This window comes from Mytilus californianus, unplaced genomic scaffold (assembly GCF_021869535.1).
Source record: "Mytilus californianus isolate M0D057914Y unplaced genomic scaffold, xbMytCali1.0.p SCAF_69, whole genome shotgun sequence".
Lineage (NCBI taxonomy): Eukaryota > Metazoa > Mollusca > Bivalvia > Mytilida > Mytilidae > Mytilus > Mytilus californianus.
Window position 1 is genome coordinate 494,894 of NW_026262722.1, and position 17,445 is coordinate 512,338.

General features: G+C 32.4%; 1 long non-coding RNA gene across 1 annotated transcript; it reads left to right on the plus strand.

Annotated features, from left to right (window-relative positions):
- The first annotated feature begins 1,347 nt into the window (after positions 1-1,347).
- On the plus strand, positions 1,348-16,034 carry LOC127707402 (uncharacterized). The gene is made up of 3 exons (XR_007984849.1): positions 1,348-1,456; positions 2,030-2,095; positions 15,891-16,034. It is a non-coding gene; the product is annotated as an uncharacterized LOC127707402 (long non-coding RNA).
- Positions 16,035-17,445: the final 1,411 nt, after the last annotated feature.

Consider the following 17,445-nt stretch of genomic DNA (forward strand, 5'->3'; position numbering starts at 1 on the left):
ATTTCAAATATCGTAGTAAACATAAAATAAAGAATGCAACTGAAACCAGATGATTGTCTTCATATTTCAATCTATTGTAAGAACTGACACAAATGAACAACTTTAAAATAAAATCTGTGACAACTTTGATGATTTCAAATTTCAAATTGTTAACTTCCCATAAGCAAGTATATACCCTTTGCTCCATCGTGCAGTGGTAACATATCATAAGTATTACGTTACGCTCGTGCATTGTCTCACTATACGAACTTTATTGACACAAGTCTGCTGCATAAACAAATATTGTCGAAACAGAGTTATCTGGAAGAGCGACTGAAATCGACACATCATAAGTTTTTTGGTCATTATCAAGAATTGGTTGACTGACACATGTATGATGTGTGTGTGTCTCAACTCATTAACGACATGTTTTGGCATTATAATATCTTTAGATGCAAGAATACTGACACCAGGGAAATTTATCGCGCCATTTCTATTTTCTCTTTTTGCGCGATAAGATTTGAAACAGTCGACAGATCTATATCACATATTAATCAAAAATGTTAACTCATGACAGTAAAATTAAAAAAAAAGACATCGTAAGAAATTATAATTATTGGTATTTATATCTAAACAACATTCCTGACAGTTAGGTAAATGACACCAGTCAATCGTTTTATAATGACAACCACATTGTATCTGTTACACAGATTAATATGTCCAAACAATTGATGATTTGACCGTAATCCTTGCAGCTGCTTATGTACTTGGTTATTCAACTCTCCTCTGTATATTGTGTATTGTCTTACAAGCAAACATAAATGTAGTTGTTTCATTACACTTTATACAATTGAAATAGCTTACAATCTACATGTGCATAAATGAACCAACAATAACTGTTCACTTTGGTCATTGCAAATAGGTTTTCTGATAAATTTTCGGCATTTGATTTACGATACATGTACACTTGTACCGTTAAATATCAGTTACTAGTATCATCATTTTACAGTGCTTATATAAACTGCGAATTCAAAACGACACGAATCAAAATTAAATTAATAGATTGCGAAATATAAACATTTTCAGGTTTACAGTATTCGTCTGATCTTTTATTGCGATTCTAATTCGCGAATGTTCATGCAATTGCCTCAATTTTTGTTATGAATTTGATTTGAACTTTTCAATGAATTAGTGAAATCTGACAATCTGTTACTATTGTTGCACATAACTAATCTTCGAAGTAAGAGCAAAATAATGCCATAATTTTACACTTTAAAGTTTTAAATTCATCTTGAAATTATAATGAAACAAAAAAATATTTTAAACACAATCGAATCCAGAAAATTGAACAGCCAGAATATATTATGAAAATAATAATAATTGTATTCATCATTTTCACATTGCTTGACAGTGTCATTCTATGACGGAAACACAGACGATATTAAACTAGAGTTGCCAGAACTATGTAATAACCAAGGTAGGGCTATTGTGATTTGAGCTGCTAAGGTTAAGGAATAGATACAAGAACAAACAGATATGGCATAATAGTTCTTTTAACGTATTCAATTCACCAACTTGAAAAAACTAAATCAAAGAAACAAAGTTTGTATTGCCTTTTGTTATGTTATCTTAAATGTCAACCAGGCTGTCATATACGACACACAGACGTCTGATGTACAAAATTATAAGGCTGCTTGCTATCTTTGATATTTTTTTTCTTTTCTCTAGGTTACAAAAATGTTACAGGTTATAATGTAATGCGCAGTATTGCACATGTGTTTCGTTCGTTTCTGTGTTATGTTGGCTTAACTATGAATCCTTTATACTTTGGTATTTCAAACATTTGACTTCGAAAACTAGTGAAAAGGAATAGTTATGATATCTTTAAATCTTCAATTAGACATTGAAGTAATTTACTACGCGCTAACTATGCGTTTTAAACGTCAGTATCACTGTTGTAATTGATATATTCATCCTTATTATTCTTATTATTATCATAACGGGAAAAGGAAGTTTTTAGGCAATATTTTTTAAAGAATTATATTAACAGATAATAACCAGTTAAAAAGACTATGCATGATTCCAGAGGGCTTGTCTTCTCAACTTGATTCTCGAGGTATGCATTATTTATATCAAAATAGAAGAACACATTAAGTAATTCAATTCTTTATTCAATGATGCAGCATGCAATCAAAACGGGCTAACCAATATAAACCAAAGAGATGTGGTATGATTGCCAATGAAAACATATACATTCGAACAGAGGTTCGTTCTTGGGAATGAGTAAAACTTCAAATAGCAATTACATAAAATGCAATACTTTACACTTTTGAGATATGAGCAAATGCAAACTAGAGGAAATTTAAAGTCTTGCATAGCCTTTTTTGCTTGTTTTCTTCGAGCGTCGCTTATGAGTCTTTCTTGTACCAAACGCGCGTCTGGCATTACAATTTTTAATTCTATTACGTATTTACTTACAATAAATAGTAGTCTTCTGTTACCCTTTTCTTACATCGGACTCGGACTTCTTTTAAACTGAATTGTACTGTGCGTATTGATGTTTGTTTGTTTGTTTATTCCACATTGGCTACAGGTATACGGGAGGACTAAGATCTCACAAAACATATTTAACTCGCCGCATGTTTGCGCCTGTCTTAAGTCAGGAACCTCTGGCCGCTTTGTCTTGTAAGTTTTTTTTTATATTTTGGTTGATTTATGTCTCAGATTTTAGTTGACGTCCATTTTCGCTGAACAAGTATACATTATTGTTTATGGGCCAGCTGAAGCCCGCCTCCGGGTGCAGGATTATATCGCTATGTTTAAGACCCATTGGTGGTCTTGTGCTGTTTTCTGCTATTTGGTCGGGTTGTTTTCTCTCTGACGCATTCCCCGTTTCCATTCTCAATTTTATTGTTAGAAGACATGTTCATTTGCTTAATGTAATCTTCATTCATAATATTCTTACCAATCATACTTACATTACGAATGTGCTCAAAAATTAATGAGTGTTATATTGATAATTCTCCCCTTTAGCGTTTTGCTTGATATATGTCTGATTTAGATATCTATTTTTTGATATTCATCTCCACGATGGTAAGTATGTAAAGTTAAAAAAATTAACATGAATTCGTAGTTCCTGGAAGAAATGGTGTTTGTGATTATCAGATTGTTAGTGAAGTCTTTAGTCTAAATCTGTAGAATATGTACCGACATGGTTATAAAAGATAAATAATTACACCATCAATAACACAATTCTTTATAAGTATTTGTGTAATGGTTAGAAAATACATAAAAAAAAACACCATTACAAACTTAATCCCAATTTTTTATTGTATTTTTTAGAAATTTACCTGTGACGTCACTTTTTGTGGCGTTCATACATTCGTGTAACGCACAGTTCATTATTGTATTGTGCTGTATTTGTGTTCTGTCGTAAATTAATTTTAGGTGTTCGTTGTTATTCTGTGGTTTACATATTGAAATGTACTTTTGTATTTCTCTATCCTCAGTGATCTTGCACTTATTTGTACTGTATTCATGTTACGTAATGTTGTCATTTTAGGGTATTTTTAACATTGCCATATAAGCGGGAGGTTTGGCTAGCCATAAAACCAGGTTCAACCCATCATATTTTCCTAAAATGTCCTATAACAATATTGATTTTGTATTTACATTGTGTCATAGATCAAATGTATTCGTTCAGTGTATAAAATTGAGAATGGAAATGGGGAATGTGTCAAAGAGACAACAACCCGACCATAGGACAGACAACAGCAGAAGGTCACCAATAGGTCTTCAATGCAGCGAGAAATTCCCGCACCCGCAGGCGTCATTCAGCTGGCCCCTAAACAAATATATATACTAGTTCAGTGATAATGAACGCCATACTAAACTCCAAATTGTACACAAGAAACTAAAATTAAAAATAATACAAGACTAACAAAGGCTAGAGGCTCCTGACTTGGGACAGGCGCAAAAATGCGGCGGGGTTAAACATGTTTATGAGATCTCAACCCTCCCCCTATACCTCTAGCCAATGTAGAAAATTAAACGCATAACAATACGCACATTAAAATTCAGTTCAAGAGAAGTCCGAGTCTGATGTCAGAAGATGTAACCAAAGAAAATAAACAAAATGACAATAATACATAAATAACAACAGACTACTAGCAGTTAACTGACATGCCAGCTCCAGACTTCAATTAAACTGATTGAAAGATTATGTCTTCATCATATGAATATCAGGCACAATACTGTTCACTTTTGTTAATATGTCTTTTGATTGAGTTAAGCTGTTTCAATTGATATTTTATAGTGTGTCTTTCTATGTTCTGATGTTACACTATTGTTTTAGGTAAGGGTGAAGGTTGGTACCTATTAAAACGTTTAAAGGAGACGTGACACGAATTTTTTTTTTTTTTTTTTTTTATTAAATTAATAAATATTAGTTTTAAAACATGTTTTGTACAATTTTGCTGGTCAAAACCTGATTAATCGGCATTTTTTAGATCAAAGAATCCAGCGCTTGTCATAATAAATGATTTTTAATTAGATAACGATCACGTGATCGTGCTTACGTCAGTGGTTACAAGCTGGGAAAATGTCTCTAACGGGACGATGTCGATACACTATGGACGGTATTGACAGCACTTTCCCCGATTACTGACAAACTACAAAGACAATTGACCTCATCAATTTGAGCCATTGTGTGTGGAAAATAACCAAGAAAAGGATATTTATTCTTCATGCGAAAAGTCCAACAACGACGATTTTTCAGACAATTCCGATCGGATTGTTACCATACATATGGGTTTGTCTGATGAATAAATTTAATAAATCGCTTTCCTCATTTCTTTTTATTTAAATAAAACTACTTTTAATCATGATTGAAAATATAAATTTTATAATTATTGATGATCAAATTGTTCTTTTGTTCTCTCTGTTACGGTAATGTTATAATTATGTGTGCGCCAGAATTGTTTTGGTTACGTAGAGACTTTAAATAGGTATAAACAATCACCAAAAGTTATGCTTATAATATTTTTTGTTGGAAACCATACATCACGCCAAGGATTTGTATAGTGACAAATCCTTTATCACACTTTTGCTGCATTAGGATATTCAACTAACAATTTTATTACTTTCCCCCCTTTTATGTAAACAATGCAATTCAATATTTTAATTACGTCCCACCTTATGCATAAAATTAAACAATACAAAACATTTATTGGAGGCTGTTGTTAAATAGTTAAATTTTGACACCTATAGCATACTTGACCAGGTGAAAGATAAGAAGGCACCTGTATTGGGATTTAGTCACGTTTTATGTTATTGACCTTTTAAAACCATACGCTTTAAAGAAAAAATACTATAGTCTTATGTTGAAATAATTAATATAGTTATATCACACTTCTAAAGTATTCAATTCCATCCAAACCCTTATAAATCTAAATTCAAATTTAAGGAATTACACAAAGTAAATTCAAATTCACATATAGGTCCTTTGCGGTGTTTTTAGAGACCGCTCTTCCAAATATCATTTAGCAATCAATTTGTTTATTGCGTCCAGGAAAATATTCACAACATATAATGTTCTTTTTCTAAATATTTCTTCAAAAAGGTGTCATTTGTAAAAAATGTTAAATTTTCAATCGGACTGAGCATGAAAATGTTTACATGTAACATACCTCAGTCTTCGAGAACATGAGTTATGTATTAGTTGATGTAGATCAGTGGTTTTCTGTCAAATGTTTTCTGCGGAAATTATTTTGTTATAAATAACGTAGTTTTCTCGTTAAAATTGTTTCACATTTTCATGTTGAGAACTTTTATAGCCGAATATACGATATAGGGTTTTCTCATTGTTGGAGGCCGTACGGTTATACCAAATAATTGGTTCAAATGACACTTTCTTCATTTATTTTTAAGTTTCCATTTTAAAAAGACATGTTTTTCATCATCTGAATCTGTTCGATGTTCAATATAAGAATGTAAAAGTCTTATATGATTCACATTCTCGTATCATTTTCTTGTTTGCTTTTTATGCTTTTGCCTAATAATTTCTTATGAAGTTATAGACTTGCAAGCATACAGGAATATTACTCTTCCATCTCAAGAAGTCAATTAAAAAAATGCATCTGTTATAAACCTTTTTATATCTGCATATTCTTAAAAGCAATAAAAATAAGATTTATATACAGGTTGTCTATAATTAGTTATCAACACTGGTTAGGGTAATTAATATTGGTGGTGCATAGGGTATTGTATGGTCGTACTACAGGTATTCATTAAACATCAGGTAGTTGTACCTGTATTACTGTAACATTGATATATTCCAATCTCACCTGTGCCCTCAGCAAAACCAACATCCATGATGTTCACAAAGAGCTTATGAAGTAATATTGCGTAATAACTATATCTTATCAATGCCCCATGTGGCGTGACACCTGAAGCTTGCAACTTCAAACGAGACCTAAAATTGCGAAACTCAATTACCTGTACCGTACAACTGTGACCTATGATGAACTCATGGCATGGCACCCGAGACCCCATTCCTTATGAAAGTGGGCGGAAAGAATTTTTGTTTGGGCTTGTAAAAAATGTCCCATCTTTACACCTTCTAAGTCCACGTGTCATTCGAAAAACAGAAAATATCATGTCAATATTCTTTCTAATTATATTGTTGAATCAATAGGTATCACATTTATTCATTGTTTATCACTGTCATGCGTTTTGTGTGATAATAATCGAAACTAAATTTGCGCTGTACCCATATGTCTATATGAATGAAAGGAACCACTGACGTAGTAGCCTCGTTCTGAGTGACTTCCGGGATGGAAATATGCATATTTGACAGGTCGATAAATCGTTGCATTAACACCTCATTAAAATACATATTTTTCCAAATATTTGACACTTATATTGCTATCGATGTATTTTTGGGGAAAGTTAAGTATAAATAAACATTTTGAAACACAAATTGAAAATCGTGTCATGTCTCCTTTAAACCCGCTGCATTTGTTTGCACCTGTTCTAAGTCAGGAACTTGATCTTCAGTAGTTGTCGTTTGTTGATGTGGATCATAAGTGATTATCGTTTCTCGTTTTTTATATAGATTAGACCGTTGGTTTTCCCGTTTGAATGGTTTTACACTAGTCATTTTTAGGGCCCTTTATAGCTTGCTGTTCGGTGTGAGCTAAGGCTCCGTGTTGAGGCCGTACTTTGACCTATAATGGTTTTTCTTTTACAAATTGTGACATGGATGGAGAGTTGTTTCATAGGCACTCATGCCACATCTTTTCATATCTATATAACAAGTCAGGAATAATGCAGTTGTTATCACATAGTCCGTTTCTATGTGTGTTGGCGTTTGTTTTTGTAGCAGTTCAGTGTTTCTGTTTTATTTTCCTTTTATAGTTGATATGTTCCCCTCAGTTTTGGTTTGTGGCCCGTACTTATTTCAGTTAAATCGATAGATGACTATTAAACAGCGGAATACTATTTTTACCTTTTTTAACATGATTTATTTATTAGTTGTAATTAGCTTTGAACTAGCTTTCGGTAACTATGAGTACTCGCATTTCGGTGCGTTGTGTCTATTGGTTTTATGTTTGTTGTTTTTATGCCTTGTGCCTATCTATGATTTCAGCCAATTGCAACTAATTTTTAAAGTTTGTTCTTATGTTGTGCTGTTTCAACACTTTTTCAGGTTAAGGGACGGTTGGACGCACCGACATATGTTTAATCCCGACATCACTAGTAAATGACTTTTAGTCTTAAACGCTCACAACGATTTAATATCCTCTTAAAAATGTCTGAAACAAGAAACGATCAGTCTTGTAAAGAGTTTAAATATATTTTCTTATATACTCCTGATGTAAATTTAGTACTATTCAGACGTTTTGCTTGCAATCAATATAGTACTGTTCAGTATATTTTCAATTTATTCAGTATGCTGTTGTTCTTAACCGGTTAATAAAAGCTACTGAACAATTTGAAGACCAGATCTTCGGATAAGTCAGAAAATTGACCGAAGGATTTAAAATTGCCTTATCATATATTGTTTGGTATCTAAAGAATTGTTAAGATCAAAATTACGGCGTCAAATCGTTTGTAGTTTCTGTGGTTGTCGTTTGTTAATGTTAGTCATATTTGCTTTTCTATATTTTTTTTAAACAAATTGGGTCGTAACTTTTCTCATTTGGATTGTTTCGTATTTTTCACGTCAAGGTCTTTTATAGCCGACTATACGGTATGGAGTTTTCTAATTGTTAAATGCTGTACGGTGGCAAATAATTACTTATATCCAATTTATTTTTGTTATGAATTTGATTTGAACTTTTCAATGAATTATTGAGATCTGACAATCGGTTACTATTGTTGCACAAAACTAATCTTCGAAGTGAGAGCAAAATAATGCCATAATTTTACACTATAAAGTTTTAAATTCATCTTGAAATTATAATGAAACAAACAAAGGTTTTTAACACAATCGAATCCAGAAAATTGAACAGCCAGAATATATTATGAAAAAAATAATAATTGTATTTATCATTTTCACATTGCTTGACAGTGTCATTCTATGACGGAAACACAGACGATATTAAACTAGAGTTGCCAGAACTATGTAATAACCAAGGTAGGGCTATTGTGATTTGAGCTGCTAAGGTTAAGGAATAGATACAAGAACAAAAAGATATAGCATAATAGTTCTTTTAACGTATTCAATTCACCAACTTGAAAAAACTAACGCAAAGAAACAAAGTTTGTATTGCCTTTTGTTATTTTTTCTTAAATGTCAACCAGGCTGTCATATACGACACACAGACGTCTGATGTACAAAATTATAAGGCTGCTTGCTATCTTTGATATTTTTTCTTTTCTCTAGGTTACAAAAATGTTACAGGTTATAATGTAATGCGCAGTATTGCACATGTGTTTCGTTCGTTTCTGTGTTATGTTGGCTTAACTATGAATCCTTTATACTTTGGTATTTCAAACATTTGACTTCGAAAACTAGTGAAAAGGAATAGTTATGATATCTTTAAATCTTCAATTAGACATTGAAGTAATTTACTACGCGCTAACTATGCGTTTTATATGTCAGTATCACTGTTGTATTTGATATATTCATCCTTATTATCCTTATTATTATCATAACGGGAAAGGGAAGTTTTTAGGCAATATTTTTTAAAGAATTATATTAACAGATAATAACCAGTTAAAAAGACTATGCATGATTCCAGAGGGCTTGTCTTTTCAACTTGATTCTCGAGGTATGCATTATTTATATCAAAATAGAAGAACACATTAAGTAATTCAATTCTTTATTCAATGATGCAGCATGCAATCAAAACGGGCTAACCAATATAAAACAAAGAGATGTGGTATGATTGAATGATGAAAACATATACATTCGAACAGAGGTTCGTTCTTGGGAATGAGTAAAACTTCAAATAGCAATTACATAAAATGCAATACTTTACACTTTTGGGATATGAGCAAATGCAAACTAGAGGAAATTTAAAGTCTTGCATAGCCATTTTTGCTTGCTTTCTTCGAGCGTCGCTTATGAGTCTTTCTTATACCAAACGCGCGTCTGGCATTACAATTTTTAATTCTATTACGTATTCACTTACAATAAATAGTAGTTTTCTGTTACCCATTCTTACATCGGACTCGGACTTCTTTTAAACTGAATTGTACTGTGCATATTGCTGTTTGTTTGTTTGTTTATTCCACATTGGCTACAGGTATACGGGAGGACTAAGATCTCACAAAACATATTTAACTCGCCGCATGTTTGCGCCTGTCCTAAGTCAGGAACCTCTGGCCTCTATGTCTTGTAATTTTTTTTTTATTTTGGTTGATTTATGTCTCAGATTTTAGTTGACGTCCATTTTCGCTGAACAAGTATACATTATTGTTTATGGGCCAGCTAAAGCCCGCCTCCGGGTGCAGGATTATATCGCTATGTTTAAGACCCATTGGTGGTCTTGTGCTGTTTTCTGCTATTTGGTCGGGTTGTTTTCTCTCTGACGCATTCCCCGTTTCCATTCTCAATTTTATTGTTAGAAGACATGTTCGTTTGCTTAATGTAATCTTCATTCATAATATTCTTACCAATCATACTTACATTACGAATGTGCTGAAAAATTAATGAGTATTATATTGATAATTCTCCCCTTTAGCGTTTTGCTTTATATATGTCTGATTTAGATATCTTTTTTTATTATATTCATCTCCACGATGGTAAGTATGTAAAGTTAAAAAAATAAACATGAATTCGTAGTTCCTGGAAGAAATGGTGTTTGTGATTATCAGACTGTTAGTGAAGTCTTTAATCTAAATCTGTAGAATATGTACCGACATGGTTATAAAAGATAAATAATTATACCATCAATAACACAATTCTTTATTAGTATTTGTGTAATGGTTAGAAAATACATAAAAAAACACCATTACAAACTTAATCCCAATTTTTTATTGTATTTTTTAGAAATTTACCTGTGACGTCACTTTTTGTGGCGTTCATACATTCGTGTGACTCACAGTTCATTATTCTATTGTGCTGTATTTGTGTTCTGTCGTAAATTAATTTTAGGTGTTCGTTGTTATTCTGTGGTTTACATATTGAAATGTACTATTATATTATTTATTTTTGTATTTCTCTATCCTGAGTGATCTTGCACTTATTTGTACTGTATTCCTGTCACGTAATGTTGTCATTTTAGGGTATTTTTAACATTGCCATATAAACGGGAGGTTTGGCTAGCCATAAAACCAGGTTAAACCCATCATATTTTCTTAATATGTCCTATAACAATATTGATTTTGTATTTACATTGTGTCATAGATCAAATGTATTCGTTCAGTGTATGTTCACTTTTGTTAATATGTCTTTTGATTGAGTTAAGCTGTTTCAATTGATATTTTATAGTGTGTCTTTCTATGTTGTGATGTTACACTATTGTTTCATGTAAGGGTGAAGGTTGGTACCTATTAAAACGTTTTAAGGAGACGTGACACGATTTTTTTTTTTTTTTTTTTTTTTTTATTAAATTAATAAATATTAGTTTTCAAACATGTTTTGTACAATTTTGCAGGTCAAAACCTGATTAATCGGCATTGTTTAGATCAAAGAATCCAGCGCTTGTCATAATGAATGATTTTTAATTAGATAACGATCACGTGATCGTGCTTACGTCAGTGGTTACAAGCTGGGAAAATGTCTCTCATGGGACGATGTCGATACACTATGGACGTTATTGACAGCACTTTCCCCAATTACTGACAAACTACAAAGACAATTGACCTCATCAATTTGAGCCATTGTGTGTGGAAAATAACTAAGAAAAGGATATTAAATCTTCATGCGAAAAGTACAACAACGACGATTTTTCAGACAATTCCGATCGGATTGTTACCATACATATGGGTTTGTCTGATGAATAAATTAAATAAATCGCTTTCCTCATTTCTTTTTATTTAAATAAAACTACTTTTAATCATGATTGAAAATATAAATTTTATAATTATTGATGATCAAATTGTTCTTTTGTTCTCTCTGTTACGGTAATGTTATGATTATGTGTGCGCCAGAATTGTTTTGGTTACGTAGAGACTTTAAATAGGCATAAACTATCACCAAAAGTTATGCTTATAATATTTTTTGTTGGAAACCATACATCACGCCAAGGATTTGTATAGTGACAAATCCTTTATCACACTTTTTCTGCATTAGGAGATTCAACTAACAATTTTATTACTTTCCCCCCTTTTATGTAAACAATGCAATTCAATATTTTAATTACGTTCCACCTTATGCATAAAATTAAATAATACAAAACATTTATTGGAGGCTGTTGTTTTAGTAATCTAATTTTGACACCTATAGCATACTTGACCAGGTGAAAGGTAAGAAGGCACCTGTATTGGGATTTAGTAACGAGTTATGTTATTTACCTTTTAAAACCATACATTTTAAAGAAAAAATACTTTAGTCTTATGTTGAAATAATTAATATAGTTATATTACACTTCTAAAGTATGCAATTCCATCCAAACCCTTATAAATCTAAATTCAAATTTAAGGAATTACACAAAGTAAATTCAAATTCACATATAGGTCCTTTGCGGTGTTTTTAGAGACCGCTTTCCCAAATATCATTTAGCAATCAATTTGTTTATTGCGTCCAGGAAAATATTCACAACACATAATGTTCTTTCTCAAAATATTTCTTCAAAAAGGTGTCATTTGTAAAAAAAATGTTAAATTTTCAATCGGACTGAGCATGAAAATGTTTACATGTAACATCCTTCAGTCTTCGAGAACATGAGTTATGTATTAGTTGATGTAGATCAGTGGTTTTCTGTCAAATGTTTTCTGCGGAAATTATTTTGTTATAAATAACGTAGTTTTCTCGTTAAAATTGTTTCACATTTTCATGTTGAGAACTTTTATAGCCGAATATACGATATAGGGTTTTCTCATTGTTGGAGGCCGTACGGTTATACCAAATAATTGGTTCAAATGACACTTTCTTCATTTATTTTTAAGTTTCCATTTTAAAAAGACATGTTTTTCATCATCCGAATCTGTCCGATGTTCAATATAAGAATGTAAAAGTCTTATATGATTCACATTCTCGTATCATTTTCTTGTTTGCTTTTTATGCTTTTGCCTAATAATTTCTTATGAAGTTATAGACTTGCAAGCATTCAGGAATATTACTCTTCTATCTCAAGAAGTCAATTAAAAAAATGCATCTGTTATAAACCTTTTTATATCTGCATATTCTTAAAAGCAATAAAAATAAGATCTATATACAGGTTGTCTATAATTAGTTATCAACACTGGTTAGGGTAATTAATATTGGTGGTGCATAGGGTATTGTATGGTCGTACTACAGGTATTCATTAAACATCAGGTAGTTGTACCTGTATTACTGTAACATTGATATATTCCAATCTCACCTGTGCCCTCAGCAAAACCAACATCCAGGATGTTCACAAAGAGCTTATGAAGTAATATTGCGTAATAACTATATCTTATCAATCCCCCATGTGGCGTGACACCTGAAGCTTGCAACTTCAAACGAGACCTGAAATTGCGAAACTCAATCACCTGTACCGTACAACTGTGACCTATGATGAACTCATGGCATGGCACACGAGACCCCATTCCTTATGAAAGTGGGCGGGAAGAAGTTTAGTTTGGGCTTTTAAAACATGTCCCATCTTTACACCTTCTAAGTCCACGTGTCATTCGAAAAACAGAAAATATCATGTCAATATTCTTTTTAATTATAATGTTGAATCCATAGGTATCACATATATTCATTGTTTATCACTGTCATGCGTTTTGTTTGATAATAATCGAAACTAAATTTGCGCTGTACCCATATGTCTATATGAATGAAAGGAACCACTGACGTAGTAGCCTCGTTCTGAGTGACTTCCGGGATGGAAATATGCATATTTGACAGGTCGACAAATCGTTGCATTAAAACTTCATTAAAATACATATTTTACCAAATATTTGACACTTATATTGCTATCGATGTATTTTTGGGGAAAGTTAAGTATACATAAACATTTTGAAACAAAATTGAAAATCGTGTCATGTCTCCTTTAAACCCGCTGCATTTGTTTGCAACTGTTCTAAGTCAGGAACTTAATCTTCAGTAGTTGTCGTTTGTTGATGTGGTTCATAAGTGTTTCTCGTTTCTCGTTTCTTATATAGATTAGACCGTTTATTTTTCCCGTTTGAATGGTTTTACACTAGTCATTTTTGGGGCCCTTTATAGCTTGCTGTTCGGTGTGAGCTAAGGCTCCGTGTTGAAGACCGTACTTTGACCTATAATGGTTTTTCTTTTACAAATTGTGACATGGATGGAGAGTTGTCTCATAGGCACTCATACCACATCTTTTCATATCTATATAACAAGTCAGGAATAATGCAGTTGTTATCACATAGTCCGTTTCTATGTGAGTTGGCGTTTGTTTTTGTAGCAGTTCAGTGTTTCTGTTGTTCCTTTTATTTTCCTTTTATAGTTGATATGTTCCCCTCAGTTTTGGTTTGTGGCCCGTACTTATTTCAGTTAAATCGATTGATGACTATTAAACAGCGGTATACATTTTTTGCCTTTTTTAACATGATTTATTTATTAGTTGTAATTAGCTTTGAACAACTAGCTTTCGGTAACTATGAGTACTCGCATTTCGGTGCCTTGTTTTTATTGGTTTTATGTTTGTTGTTTTTATGCCATGTACCTATCTATGATTGCAGCCAATTGCAAATCATTTTTAAAGTTTGTTCTTATGGTGTGCTGTTTCAACACTTTTTCAGGTTAAGGGGCGGTTGGACGCACCGACATATGTTTAATCCCGACATCACTAGTAAATGACTTTTAGTCTTAAACGCTCACAACGATTTAATATCCTCTTAAAAATGTCTGAAACAAGAAACGATCAGTCTTGTGAAGAGTTTAAATATATTTTCTTATATACTCCTGATGTAAATTTAGTACTATTCAGACGTTTTGCTTGCAATCAATATAGTACTGTTCAGTATATTTTCAATTTATTCAGTATGCTGTTGTTCTTAACCGGTTAATAAAAGCTACTGAACAATTTGAAGACCAGATCTTCGGATAAGTCAGAAAATTGACCGAAGGATTTAAAATTGCCTTATCATATATTGTTTGGTATCTAAAGAATTGTTAAGATCAAAATTACGGCGTCAAATTGTTTGTAGTTTCTGTGGTTGTCGTTTGTTAATGTTAGTCATATTTGCTTTTCTATATTTTTTTTTAACAAATTGGGTCGTAACTTTTCTCATTTGGATTGTTTCGTATTTTTCACGTCAAGGTCTTTTATAGCCGACTATACGGTATGGAGTTTTCTAATTGTTAAATGCTGTACGGTGGCAAATAATTACTTATATCCAATTTATTTCAACCCTGGAGAATGGTTGTTTCATTGGCAATTACACCACATTTCCGTATTTTTTTACTTGTGCAGAAAATTTAACTCACACCTGGAAATAAAACAGGACAATATATTTCATATTCTGTATTCTGACATTGAAATATACACAAAAAAAATGGGGGAACAATTAATACATTATAGGAGATAAGGAGATGAGGACCACATCTTATTGACCAATTTAAATTTGTTACTGCCTCCTCTATCCAGAACAAGCATGGTCACATATCCTCAAACACAAGTTTTGTAAGTTGGAGGTTGTGAACCTCCTGACAACAACGTTATGATGTAGTCTGACGGCAATTTTGATTAAGATAGATCCATTCTATGGACAAAGAAAAACATTAAGCAATCCAAAGTTTTTTGGAAAAGATGATTTGACACAATTAGTGTAATGAGGATACGGGCCAAATAATCGCAAAAATACAATGCGTTCAGCTGTTTTCTTTGTGTATATGAAAACAAAAAAGACCAAAAGACAAACAACGGTATACAAAATACGATAAAGAAACAGCTAATAACTATGCAATACGAACTTTGATAAAAACCGGGACTGTTCTCATGTTTTTCGAAATGGAAAACAGATCCTGCTCCGCATCTAGCAAGGATCGTGTTGCTCGTGTAAATACAAACTTGGTGATAAGTCTGACTCTGTAATGCCGCATTTGAGGAAAAGAAGACAGCATATCTGTGACGCCAATTTGAAAAGAGTTGAAATATCGGTGTAATGTAATTTTGTAACACATGTAGAGCTAGTACTTGATTATAGCGGGATATTCAAATATAATCAAAATAGTATGCAGATTTGAATAAATGTTGTCAGGATGCATTTCATTACTTAAAAAATGCAAAGCCAAATTAATGGAAATCGTTGATTTCTTGCATTTATATACACAAAACTTATTCCGTACACTACATTTTCAGGTAGACGAGAGACTATGCGTTCTGTGTCAACTGGCGTTTCTTCACACGAAGCTTTGATCAACTCGTCAGGTCCTGAAAACAATTAAGTTACTTTAAGTAAAGATGTGTTTCAAGATTATTTTGTTTCAAATTTGAACTAAAAAAAAATACAGAAAAAAATTGAATTATATGAATAAATAAATATTTTCATGTACCTTTTTGAAATAGTTTCACATTTTCTTCGCATTTATTATATTTTGTTTGATTTTGTTTACACTTAAACAGAATGTTTCTTATACACATGATATAGCTTAGATAAAGGCAACAGTAGTATACAGCTTCAAAAAGTCATAAATTGATTTAGAGAAAACAATTTCGTGTTACAAACTAAAACTGAGGAAAACACATCAACTATAAGAGGAAAACAACTGAACAACAGAAACACTGAACTGCAACAAAAACAAACGCCAACATACATAGAAACGGACTATTTGATAACAACTGCCATATTCCTGACTTGGTACAGGACATTTTTAGAAAAAATGGTGGGTTGAACCTCGTCTTATGGCTAGCCAAACCTCCCACTTATATGGCAATGTTAAAAAACACCGCTAAAATACAGTACAAGCAACACAGGAACACTCAGCACAGAGAAACACATAAATAAATAAGATAATAGTACATATGAAACATGTAAACGGCAGAATAATAACCAACATATACCATGACTTAACGACAGCACATGACACTACGGACTGCACGTCACATGAATGGATCAATGCCACAAAAACTGACATGTTTTTGTGACGAACATAGTATCAAAGGTAATCTTGCAATTCGTATAATTATATGGGAAGAGATCAAAAAATGTACAATTCTTTTCACAATACTAGTCCAAATAATTATTATGACTATGACGGTCTTGAAAGGCTATTTTGAATTAATGCTGTGACGACGTCATTACTGTTTGGACTAACACAATACCTTATCTATGGAAAACGAAAATTAGCTCTCGACAATACTGGCAAATAAGATTTGTGTGAAATGTACCGAAAATACAGAATTCAAACCACAACCGACAAGACATAACACCATTTCCAACCGTACTTTTAAAAAGAAACATTATAACTATATACATGACACGTTGTATAGTAATGCGAATTCACACTCGGCAAAATAGTTATATTCGGGAATCGGTCACGTTCAGTACCTAGCAGATAGACGACGAAGATGGTTAACCACAATCTTAGATGTGGCAAGAATGTCGTTGGTTAGTTTAGACACAGACACATCGTATAGATCATTCAATTCGTGATGGTGTCCATAAAATTTACGGAATGTCATTTTTAATCTTTCCTCCTCATAACTCTGTCGGAGCAGTATCTGCGTAAAAGGTCACTCTCCTGTATATGAAGTCCGTATAGTGTGAACATGCACGAGAATTATTATAACCAAAAACAAGAAGTTTATATCTACGATTCCCATTTTTATAGAAAAAACTTTGTTTAATGAGTTGTTGAGGTCGATCTTTCAATTGAGCATTGGAAATAGTAGTGTAAAGCGTTGAAAAATCAAA